Here is an 11,602-nt window from a genome sequence, read left to right on the forward strand (position 1 = left end):
TCGTTAACCTTACCAAGCCGTTGTAACTCTAAGTAGTATTAGTGTAAGTATTGTTTGTAAGTAAGTAGGCAAGCAGGGAAACTGTACAACTGAGGTAAACTGTACCACTGAAAGTTTAGTATAGTTTACGAGAGTAAAAAAAGTAGTGCGAGTATTAATATTGCAATTGGCGTAAGTAATCGTATTATTAGTGTTTTAAGCAGTGTGAGTGACATTAAAGAAAGGTCCAAATCAAAGTCTGCGCAGGTCAGTATAACTCCCTTATGAGTCCAAAACGACTCTCAAATACTGCCATTTAAAAACAAATGGTATAAAAGTAAATACATGATCCAGTACGCGAGTACGCATTGTGGACCTATTTTTCGAAAGAGAGGTCTGGTGACGAGTAAGTTACAAGCAATCATCACGGGTCTAATAAATAACCGTGCATAAAAATTAATGTTTCTTTTTACTTGTCAACTTAGGCACGTGCAGATTTCGGAGCTGTGCGTGTATAGCTTCAAGGATTTGACGATTACAAGATATATAACAGGATTTGTCAACTCCGTATGAAAATGAGGACTGTTTTACTACCTGCTGCTTCTCTTGTTGTTCTTGCCGCAATTGAGTCTGTCGTTTTAGGTAGGTGAATACTTCAGTGGATGTGATAGACGAAGCTAGACGAAATACCAGTGCCAGTGATTTTATTTTACGCAGTGATTTTATTTCACATAAATTAAACCCCCCTCGTTCTTCAAGTTCGTCACCTTAACAAGGCAGAATCGGTGTACGAGATCAAAATTTCTTTGGGAAGATACGAAAAATGGAAATTTCTATCTGGGGTGCGTCTAGCTGAGATGACAATTAATTTATTTGATAAAAGGTTAAAGTCGTTAACTTCTGGCGCGTAATTTTTGTTAGGTAATTTTTGTACACAACTTAAATTTACTTTTCCAGAAATTGTAAGTGTTTATAATTTATTTATCGAGTTGAAGAGCTGTCGCAATGACGTTTAACTGTTTGATAATTACAACAGACACTTTCATGCACCTTTAGGTCATCGAGAGTAAACACCGGTCGTCGAGTTCATTCAAAGTTTTTAGGTACTGGAAGGGCGTTTTAATCGAATTTGAAAGACACACATTTACTAATGAGCATACAACGTTTTGACATTTATGTCATGCACCGGCTATACACAGGTATCACAAAAAATCTGGGTTCCTTAGCAGACGAAAAGCGGTAAACCGCATTTCATCGCTTAAAGGAAATAAGCACCCATAGATAAACCAAGATCAGATCATACGAGATCACGCCACTAGTCTCTTAACTTGTCAATCATTCGTTTCCTGGTAACGCTCTGGTTTTGGAGACGACGTTACGTTATTGACTGACCTTGGTAACAAGGGTGGTCAACTCTCTCTCTTACGCAACATGAAAGCTATACGACTTATAAAGACAGAGTATCCATTATACATTGTTGCTTTCCTTCATGGAAACCATAGTTCAAGGATCATACCCTTTGCGAAAAAAAAAGTTCAGTGGCCAAACATGAACTGACAGTGCTTTGTTTACAAATGCATCAATGATATTAGTGTATTTTTACTCTTCTGAAGAACTTTCAAAATCATTGGCGACAACAGGAAAATTATGCGCAGATGTTCGATGGGTTTGTTCAACTAGAACTTGCAGGGGATGGAAATTCGGGAATAGTTAGCATAGAAATGGAGGCATAATGTGAAAGAATGTTTGAGCTACATGTATTTCAGTTCAAAATGTCCCAGAGATCACAGACTACAAAATGGGAAGATGAGATAACAAGATTGGATTACTGCGGAAACAAATATGTTGTGGCGTAAAGAATGAATAACCTTTGTAATTAACGTGCCATCGACTATGCAATGCGGAATCCATTTTGAACTGTACGACGAGAGAAAGCATATACACTATAATCTGTTTAATCCAAGCTACAGGTTAAGCGATTTCGTTATTATTGTTTGAGGCATGTTTTCAAATAAGATTAGTATCTTAGAAAATGAACGATCTGTCAATAAAGACGCTAATTGTCTAATTATACCCAACCACAATAAAAGATTGGAGGAAATACAATCCCATACAATCCACGTATTTTTAATATACTGAAGAAGCCCGAACGGGTGAAAAGTCTTATATTAAAGTGGTCCCACTTCTCTTGCTACTATTTTTTGAGTGTAAGCGTGCCAAGGGGCATCTTGGTTGGTATTAAAGCCAATCTTAACTCAAATATGTAATTATATACATGACAGCTACGTCTAAATGGCCTGCTGGAACATACGGGTTACCGCGCGCGCAATCTGGCTGTCAATCATCCAATCAATTTACGTGGCGCACAGGATGGCGGTACCAAGACACAGAGGATTTTTTACCGAGCAATGCTCGTTCAAGTAATTTTCACCTTGATGCAAGTGTGGACAAAAATAATCTGAAGCGATCGTTTTGTATGAAAACGGACACATCTGCTGACACATCAAGAACTATTTGGCCAAAAGGTAGGCGTGCCTATTTTAGACGCAATTTACATCGATTGGTAATGTTAATTTTCAAGATAAAATGGTGTGCAAATTCATTTGTGCAACTTAAAGCAAGATTGAGATAATTTTACGTTTAGAGCTGAGTGTAAACCTTTTAGTCGGGACAGCGATTCCTGTCACATCACAGGAAATGAACTATTGCTTTAGTGACATGAGATAACCATAGAAATGAGTTAGCCGCTATGCTGGGGTATACTGAAAGCTAGTGGTTCCTAAAGAAACTGTTGTGCTGAGAAGAAGGACAAGAGAAACACTTTGCTTTTTATCACTTTGAAGTTGAAAAAAGTAGATTAAACGTCACATCGAGGTTATGAAACTGACATTAGGGCGTTAAGGTGTACATAAGAGCAAAGTCGGTACCTCATACTGTTCCTTACATTTTGAAAACATGAGGCAAGGAGTTGAAAACAAACGGTAAGCTACCAAAATAAGCACTCACTAACCCTGAGAGCTTCGATTTAATTTTATTCCATCCGTTCGTCGTTGTCATCCCATTCGCTCATAACTAACACGTTTTTCCTTACTTGAGGAAAATACTGTATTTACAAGAAAGGTTCTTGCCCCAAGGGCCTGAAATCAGGTTACATAACATGGGACGACGAAGACTGGTTCAACAAGAATAACAAAGGTGGAGTTCTCCCGGACGGAGTTTACGACAAGAACACTAAACTCTACTACTGCTGCAAAACGGACGGTAACAAAGCAGAACCGATTGAGCTACCAACAAGCACACCTTTCTTCCTTGTGGCGTACGAATCAGCCGCATGCCAACAAGTAAAGTGGGCGGAAGCGAGCTCGGAATGGATTCGTTTTGATACTGAGGAGGACGGTGATGGGTACGGAGGAGCGTACCCTTACGGAGCTGGGCTGAATGATCACACCATTCATTACTGTTACTATACTAGTAAGTAATGAATTGCTGTACTATACCGTTCATTGTCACACAACGTTGTGTCAGTTGTCACGAAAGAACGTTCCTTATTACGCTATGCCGTATTTTGTCACGTAAAAAGATAACCGCAATTTGTCATGTTAACGGTTACTCCTACTGTTTCATAATTGAAAATGAAAATAAAACGTCAATCTGATGTTTCTGAGTTAGGGCCGTCAAAAAGCGTTATAAGAATTGCATTTGATTAGCAAATCGAAAAAACAGTTGTTCTGAGTGCACCTTTTATATCGACACATGTAGTGCAGTACCGGCGCAAAAATCTATCACCCACGTATTTTATCTTCTTGTTTACTCTTGATTATGACTTTAACCAAAGAGTATATAACATAGACTTGCACTTTCTTTCTCTTAAGAAGTTTTGTAACAGCTTTCCAAACTAGCACCTCCTTGTTACTGACAGAAGAATTATTGCAATAATAGCACCGTTTGCTATTTAAAACAAATGTTTACCTCACGTTATTGTCGTTGTCGTTGTTTGTCATCTCAGGCTGCAACTACACTTTGGCCCAATTCACTGGCTCGTTCCAGTCTCCCAATTATCCAAATTCCTACCCAGCAGGCCAATATTGTTCCTGGAAGATAAAGGTTCCAGAAGGATTGCAGGTAAGTATAACAAACCTTCATTGTGCACCCACTGAACATGCGTTAAGTATAGAGATATGATCGAGCTAATAGTTTTTGAACCCATTGAACTACAGGTGGTGTTAAAGTTTCCTAAGTTCTCACTCCAGAAAGGACCAGGCACTGATAATGTTCAACTGTACGACGGGAAAAACGAGACCTCGCCCTCCCTGGGCGTGTACTCAGGTGAAACGACTCCCCCACCCTCAGGAGTCCGTTCCTCATCCAACGAGTTATTTGTCATTTTCAAGACTGATAGCAAGAATAACTTTGCTGGATTCCAGGCCTCTTATTCAGCGCAGAAACCAACGCGTGAGTAGAATAGAAGATTTTACGCAGCTTTGCACTTAATTTTAACAATCACGTTGTGTGCAAATTTTGCTCGTAATTGGCTACAAAGTTTCTCAGGAGCCTTGCTTTAATCGTAGTGAGAGGCAGTATGAGGATAAGCGAGTAAGTTCTCAAACGCTGCGGCACGAGCAAAGGCGAAGCTGCGAGAGGCGTCTCACCAACTCGCTTCGCTCGCCGACTTATCTTAGGCAGCTTCGCTTTTACTCTTGTCGCAATGCATTAGAGCTTGCACGCACTGCTAGGTATGACTCCGCTAAAGTTTGTTTTTAGGACGGTTAAAATCCTTTAAAATTGTCGACATAAAACTAAAATAGTTCATTTTGAGATCGACTCATGGACCGAGAGAAATTTTACAAATTCTCAGAGGATAACGTCCAAGCCACTGGGTTCGGTAAAGTATATTAAAAGCGTTGTAAAGTCAAGCACTGAATCATACTTTGAGGATGACACAGACGCTTGGTCACGAAAATATGCTTTGCTTTGCTTGACACAAAAGAACTTATTTCCTCTTTAGAACCTCCAACGACTATCAAAACAACGACAATTTTTCGCACAACGAAAGCTACCACACCGTCTGCGCAAACAACGATAAATACAACGACAGTGGCAAATACACCAGCTGGAACCAAAACAACCGTTAAACCCACTGAAACAACTCAAGCCACCACCACAGTCAAAAGCTCCACAAACCAAGCACAGGCAACTAACAAGGGGCAGACAACCCAAACCGCCACTACAGTCAAAAGTACTATAGAAAATGCACAGACAACCCAACGCATTACTGCTTCTACCGGCACGGCAGGAATTACGAAAAGTACTAAAAGTACGACGAAGAAAATCACAACAAAGAAAGTTGAGAGAACCACCACCAACAAAGAAACCGAAGAAAACAGTATTTCATCAACATCAGAGGCAACAGATGGGCCCTCTAAGAAACCTGCCAATCACACAACTGTTTACTCAATGGAAACAACAATCGTCGTAAATACAGGTAAGGTTTTGTGCATGCGTGTTTATTTTAGATCATCAAATAAAAGAAACTTTGTGGCGGCCTTTTGCAACATAACTGAGGAAGACTTGCTCAACACGATAAAGTAATATTTATATGACCAAGTCATAAGGAAGACCGTGGGGGTTTCATTCCCTTATCAGGATGGTGCTTAACTCCGTTTTCCTTTAGTTAGTATGAGGACACTGGGATTGACCTGGCTACGTCCGCTTTATGAGCCGCCAGGTTATCGCAGGGTAAGTTAGGGTGTCAGGGTGCCTGGACCTTAAGCTGGTGCTCATTTATACTCCTGGGGTGACGAGAGGCACCATAAGAGTAAATGCTCAAGAACACAACACAGCTGCACAGACCTTGCGAACACTGACCGTTCAGGTGGAATTCAACTCGCTAGTTGCCGCGTTTCCTACGTAGCCTTTATAAAAGGCGCGGGAAGAAATGTGCACGTGCTAGCGCGCACCTGACATTCGTTCTCTATTTACGACGGCACCTACGAGCTACACAGGCTAGCTAGTCAGTTCTGCATAAGGACCTATTAGTATCATGCACTTTTTTGCTGAAAAGGACTGGAAAGACCTATGGATGGCAGTGTACGCGTGCGTTTCACGCGTGCCGAGTGAAAACTCACGTTCAACTTACATCCGCTGCCCTTAACAGGTTCTTCTATTATTGCAGAGACAGAGGCTACCAATGAACCAACATACACCAGGCCCACATAATATAGACCCTCGACAACTGCCCCTCCAAGAAATGAGTCCTCATTTGGGTTTCGTAAAACGGAAGAAGGTGAATCATCCAATGTAGCCTTGATACTAGTTCCAGCGCTTTGTTTCCTGCTTCTGGTATTGTGTCTTTTGATGTTGTTCCTCTATCGCAAGAGGTAAGAACTAAGAATTGTAACCATTAATGATTCGATTTAGCCTCTAAACCAGTTAGCATGTCTTTTCTAGTGAGCACTTCCTGATTAAAGGAGAAGGTCACTTCAAAAAATGTACAGTCGAACCTCCCGTAAGCGGCCACTCAAAATGTGAAGAACAGGTGGTCGTTTTATACGGGAGGTGGTCACTTACGAAAGATTAGACCATATTGGGTTAAAATTTTGCCTCATTAGCATATGATAGCTGCAGAGACTTCCCCTATGCTTTAAACGTTTTATTCATGTATACAGTCAATTTCGCAAAAAAAAAAAAATCCGGTACAAGAAATTTCCTTCTCTCGTACTACCCAGGAATGCGATGTTGCAACTCCTTGTAATCCAATTTCCGCTCTATTATCTGTTAAGTGGTCGCTTATGGGAAACAAAAAAAATTCAAACTTTTAGCTCTAAAGGTGGTCGCGGTCGTTACGAGAGGTGGTTGCTTACAAGAGGTTACAAATATAGTGAAGGGGATAATCGGCTGGACAAAATATATACATTTTGCTGGCCTTTGGTTTTGATGCCAAGTCAGTTGCAGGTTTCTATGCTTCCCGCCAATTTCGAGTTGGAAAGAATGACGTCACAAAAATATGGTCTGGCTGCCAACTACAGTTAAAGTGGCTGCCTCCAAAATCGAACTTTGGGCTTCTTTCGGGACGAATTTCTTCAGGATAGTAGGCACTTTAGAGTCTGAAACTTCGGTGAGTGGAAATACCCAATGTTTACTCGCTATAGGTGAACATAGGTGGAGACAAAAAAGTAAGCTTTTTGGAGTGACCTTGTCTTTTAAAGTCCATTCAACTATCTTTAAGGCTTCACAAATTAGAACTTAGGTCTGTAGAGATTGAGATTCAGTCTTGAGTGTGCAAGTTTCAAGAGTTCATTTTAATCAAGTTCACGTTTTGTACTCAGTGGGCAATTCAAAATTGCTAAGACAAAAAGGAATAAACCCACGTCTCCAATAAACGCCTTTCCGAGATAATCGTCCTCACTTGAGCTCACAAAATTAACGCTTCGGACGGTAAGTCGAACCTGAGGTCATCTTTTACTGTCTACTTTACTGCCCGAGAGTAATTTCTCCCTATGTGCTTGGGACACCACTGGTATTTTTCATAGTGGTAACATTCTCATTTGTTGGATTTAAAAACTCATCACCATTCCAATTTTTATTTCATGTTAGGAATCAAAGAAGAAAAGATAAACTAGACCGCGAGCAGTTTGTCTACTATGAGAGGTAGTGATAGTCCTTTGTAGACTGAGATGAGCATAAAAATTCTCCTTAGCCATTGTCATACATTTACCATAATTCTTAGTGGGAGAATTTCATGTTTTATCACACTTCTCTTCCAAGGTGATCGGGATTTAGATTCCCAAGATCTCTCTATATTTTGAACTTTTAATGACATGGCCAGTAAAGAGACGATAGAACTAGATCAATGCTACAGCTGATTTTTTAAGGCTTAAAAGGCTTAGGTTTCGTCTGTCCTCAGAAAAGTTATTTTATATGTCATTTCATCTCAAACAGCAATCCGAAAGTAGAGTCTGTTGACAACCCTCTGTATGAAAGGTAAGATTTTAACTTTTGTCTTTTTACTTCACACGCAAGATTCTCTGATTTATAGCCGAGACCCCTCTGGTTGGAAATCTCCTTGAACGCACGTCCCGGTAGGACTGCACGTAGCCCTTAGTACGATATACACTAACAGTTACTCAAAGTGAAACCATTGATAATGATTGGTTATGTGGTGATACTAGTCGCACACAAAATGAACCAAATGTGACTAGTAGAATGGAGGTCAAAACCTTTGCGAGAATTTTAAGCCGAAAGAAGTGCACCCTTTATCTCCCTAAGTGTTGAACTTTCTGGTTTACCAAAGTGAACTGTCCAGTTTCACCCAGCCTGAGCTGAGCTGACTTTGATGAAGAGCAAGAAGGAAATTTCGATTGCGAAGTGCAATCGGTTATTTAAAGTTCTCAAAATCATTAACTGTCTTCTTGATGTTTGGAAATGTGGTCAAACACGGTCTTTTGTGTTTGATATATTGCGTCATTGTTAATATACCAACGGTATAGATACTAAGAGAAGGTAACAGCATTACTGCTGTTTTCACAATGGTGTAAAGTTCACGAGTGACTCGACGGAAAACCCGCTGTACGATACGTGAGTATATTTGTTGATTTCTTTTTTGGTAGAATGATGAAATCTGACAAACGTTTCTTTCTGTCTCTTATTAAGGGAAAGTGAGTGCGCTGTGAATCCACTGTATTATGCAAAGCGTCAGGTCACTGATTTTTACGCGCAACCGAGCACCCCATCTGAACCGGTGATGACTTTGCAGTTCCAAGATCTGACCGAATATGGGAAAAACCCTCTGTATGCTTTTGTTGCAGCTTCTTCTAACGAAAGGTATGTTGACAATAACACAGAAGTTGACATTTGTTGTATGAAATACACCTTAATTTGCATCATAGTTTGCATTGAAAAATATGAGAAAATGCTGCCTCGTATTCTAAGAAGCTACTAACAAGACCTAGGAAAAGTCTATAAAGATTGCTCTGATGTAAGGAAGCTAAAAAATCTTACAGATAGTAGCGAAGGAGAAGGAAAATATTTACCTATGTTTTGAAAGCAATATTTCTGTCCCAAAAGAGCTTAATTTAACACCATATTGCCGTCATTATCAGTAGTTTATCGGCGCGTCATTACATTATTAGCTCAGCTAGAGGACTAGCTTTAAAAGGATATTTATCCTAAACAAAGCATTTTCTCGAAATGAAAATTCCAGAAAGTTTAGTGTTTCTTAAGTATGCAATTTGTAAACAAAAAGCAGCTTTGGACGACTAGTAAACAGTTAAACTTTTGATTCTTTTTTTATTTGCCGAACGCAAAGAACGAATGCAACACTCCTGAAATTAAATTGGATTCCGTGCCAATGACTTTAATTGGGTTCTCAGTGTACACGACACGTTTCTTCACACTTTTTGTTAGAAAACAACGACGATTTTAATTTGACTTAAATGTTTTCTTTTTCAGAAATTCAAATTTTGTTTTCAAAGCGAAGAATTAAGTCTGGTCTTCTTTCAATCGATCATTCGAGGTCAAGAGTAATTGTAGAATAATTCGGCGCATGCCTTCGTTGCTTTTGATGTTCATGAGAAGTCACCGTCGCGCAAGATATGGTCCAAAAATTACAGAATCCATCCACGTGAGCTATTGCCCGCGAGAACATCAAGATTAGAGAGTGTGTGTTTAGTTTTTACCTGTTATATGCTTTTATATTACTGTTATATGCTGTTATATTGCAGACCGTTTGCTATCAGTTTTGCTATTGTACTTTATAGTTTAATTACACCACTTTCTATTCACATCAAACACTTTTTTTGGGGTAGAATATAAACATATAGATCCACATGAATATACTTCCTTGAGAGGTAAAAAGTCATTTTTGTTTTATTCCAGCTCTGCCTAAAGATGCCTTTTTGATGCAAGATGATTCACTCTTACTGTGAAAGCGACTTTGACGACTTTGATGTTTCATTTTCTACTCCTTTTATGAACACGAAACAAAACATGGATTTGTCAAATAAAAGAGCCTTTTAGCAAATCACTCGTGTGGTATAATTCACGTCTGTTCTCGAAGTGACAAATCAAATTTCATTTCTGGTCGTTAAAATTTCACTCCTCGTGTAGTTTTCACAACCACAAGTGAATTGCATAATTCCATAAAATAATATGGAAAATTATTCATATTGCTTTTATGTCATATTTTTGTCGTGACAAAGTATGTGCATTGAATTTTTGAATTTTTCCAAACGTCTTAGCGATTGTGCCGGCATGGCTCGCATAATTTTCGACAGAATTGGTCATTTGGGATGCTTGCAAGCAGTTAACCATTCAGATATTCCAGGGGACTTTTTTAAAATAATCTGAAGTATAAATAAAATAGGTACGCAATTGAACCATAAAAAAGAACTTAAGATTCTCATAAACTGGCTGTTTTTTTATATTGTAGAAGCCACTGATTTTGAATTTGAAATTCAATGTTATGAAAAATTTAATTCACATGGTTGCTTTTCTCTGTTACTCAGTTTTCGTAAGCCAAAGAAAATAAAAGTATCGGAATCACTGAAAATTTGGCCTTATCACGACAAATTAATTACGTACGTATTTACAAAGCCACATTATAACAAAGATGGGTAATTTTTACAAGCATAACCGGCCGCCAGGTTACGACTAGAATTATTTAAACACGGGCAGCGAGCACACGCGCTGGCAACGACATTGCAGCAATCCCGCAGCAAAACGAAACATTGCGACGGTTTATCAATCGAAATCAAATGATCTAAACAACGTTTTATTTACGACTGAAAATTCAACAAACCTGATATTTAATTTAAAACCTCGAGAAAAGCAGAAGCCGGAATCAAAGTTAGAATTAAAAGTTTTCAAAACTATTTACGCCGATCCAGCCAAATGGCATTGTGGTTGTTCATTTGCAACGTGAATAAAAACATGAATATCTTAATTTATATAATTAAGCATTACGGAAAGCAAATATTGCGTCGAAATAACACAATTTTCCGGATTTTTTTTAAGTAGTGCAATGCAATTGATGGTAAAAAATACAATTTTTAAACTTCAAGTTAACTCTCCTACCTCACGGGATTCGCTTCCAAACGCTGTTGACCACAAACAGCAGCTTATTACACCGATGTTTCAAGATATTTTCCCCTCCTCCGCTGGTATCTTTCTTGTTTTATCCTTGTTATTCTGTTCCCAGCCCAAAATCGAGGAAATAATACCAGTTTATGTCGTCTGTTACCGTTTAAAATCTCGTATTTCAATATTAAAAGCCTGAAACTTTTTCGGCCGTGTCTGTATGCAAATGATTGACGGAGACCCTAATATGGAAGTGACAAACCGCGTTCAACAGCTGGCTTTTGGCGGGAAAAATAATCAGGCTGTCAAACAAAGATCTGTTTACAAGTTATTAATATCAATTACAAAGAAAACAATTTTCAAACATATTGTTAAATCCCTCACACAAGATATCCCGATTGAAGTCCAAATAACGGAAGAGAACTAAGACCCGCTAAGAATGCGAGATTTCAAACAAAAATTGCGAGAGTTGATGCGAAAAGTTTAATTATTTGAAAGGAAGTGGTCAGTTATTTTATTTTTTATGCCTTCGTAGATGTGCTAGCAAAAA

The 11,602-nt window shown here is 38.9% G+C and overlaps 1 pseudogene across 1 annotated transcript; it reads left to right on the plus strand.

Annotated features, from left to right (window-relative positions):
* Positions 1–439: 439 nt before the first annotated feature.
* On the plus strand, positions 440–9,997 carry LOC110062747 (uncharacterized; annotated as a pseudogene). Its single transcript, XR_016206300.1, has 11 exons — positions 440–621; positions 2,262–2,504; positions 3,076–3,450; positions 3,986–4,101; positions 4,197–4,431; positions 4,985–5,461; positions 6,134–6,356; positions 7,573–7,626; positions 7,918–7,959; positions 8,629–8,799; positions 9,853–9,997. The product of XR_016206300.1 is annotated as an uncharacterized LOC110062747 (transcript).
* Positions 9,998–11,602: the final 1,605 nt, after the last annotated feature.

This window comes from Orbicella faveolata, unplaced genomic scaffold, assembly GCF_042242905.1.
Source record: "Orbicella faveolata isolate gen_17 unplaced genomic scaffold, um_ofav_v1 contig_14, whole genome shotgun sequence".
Classification (NCBI taxonomy): Eukaryota; Metazoa; Cnidaria; class Anthozoa; order Scleractinia; family Merulinidae; genus Orbicella; species Orbicella faveolata.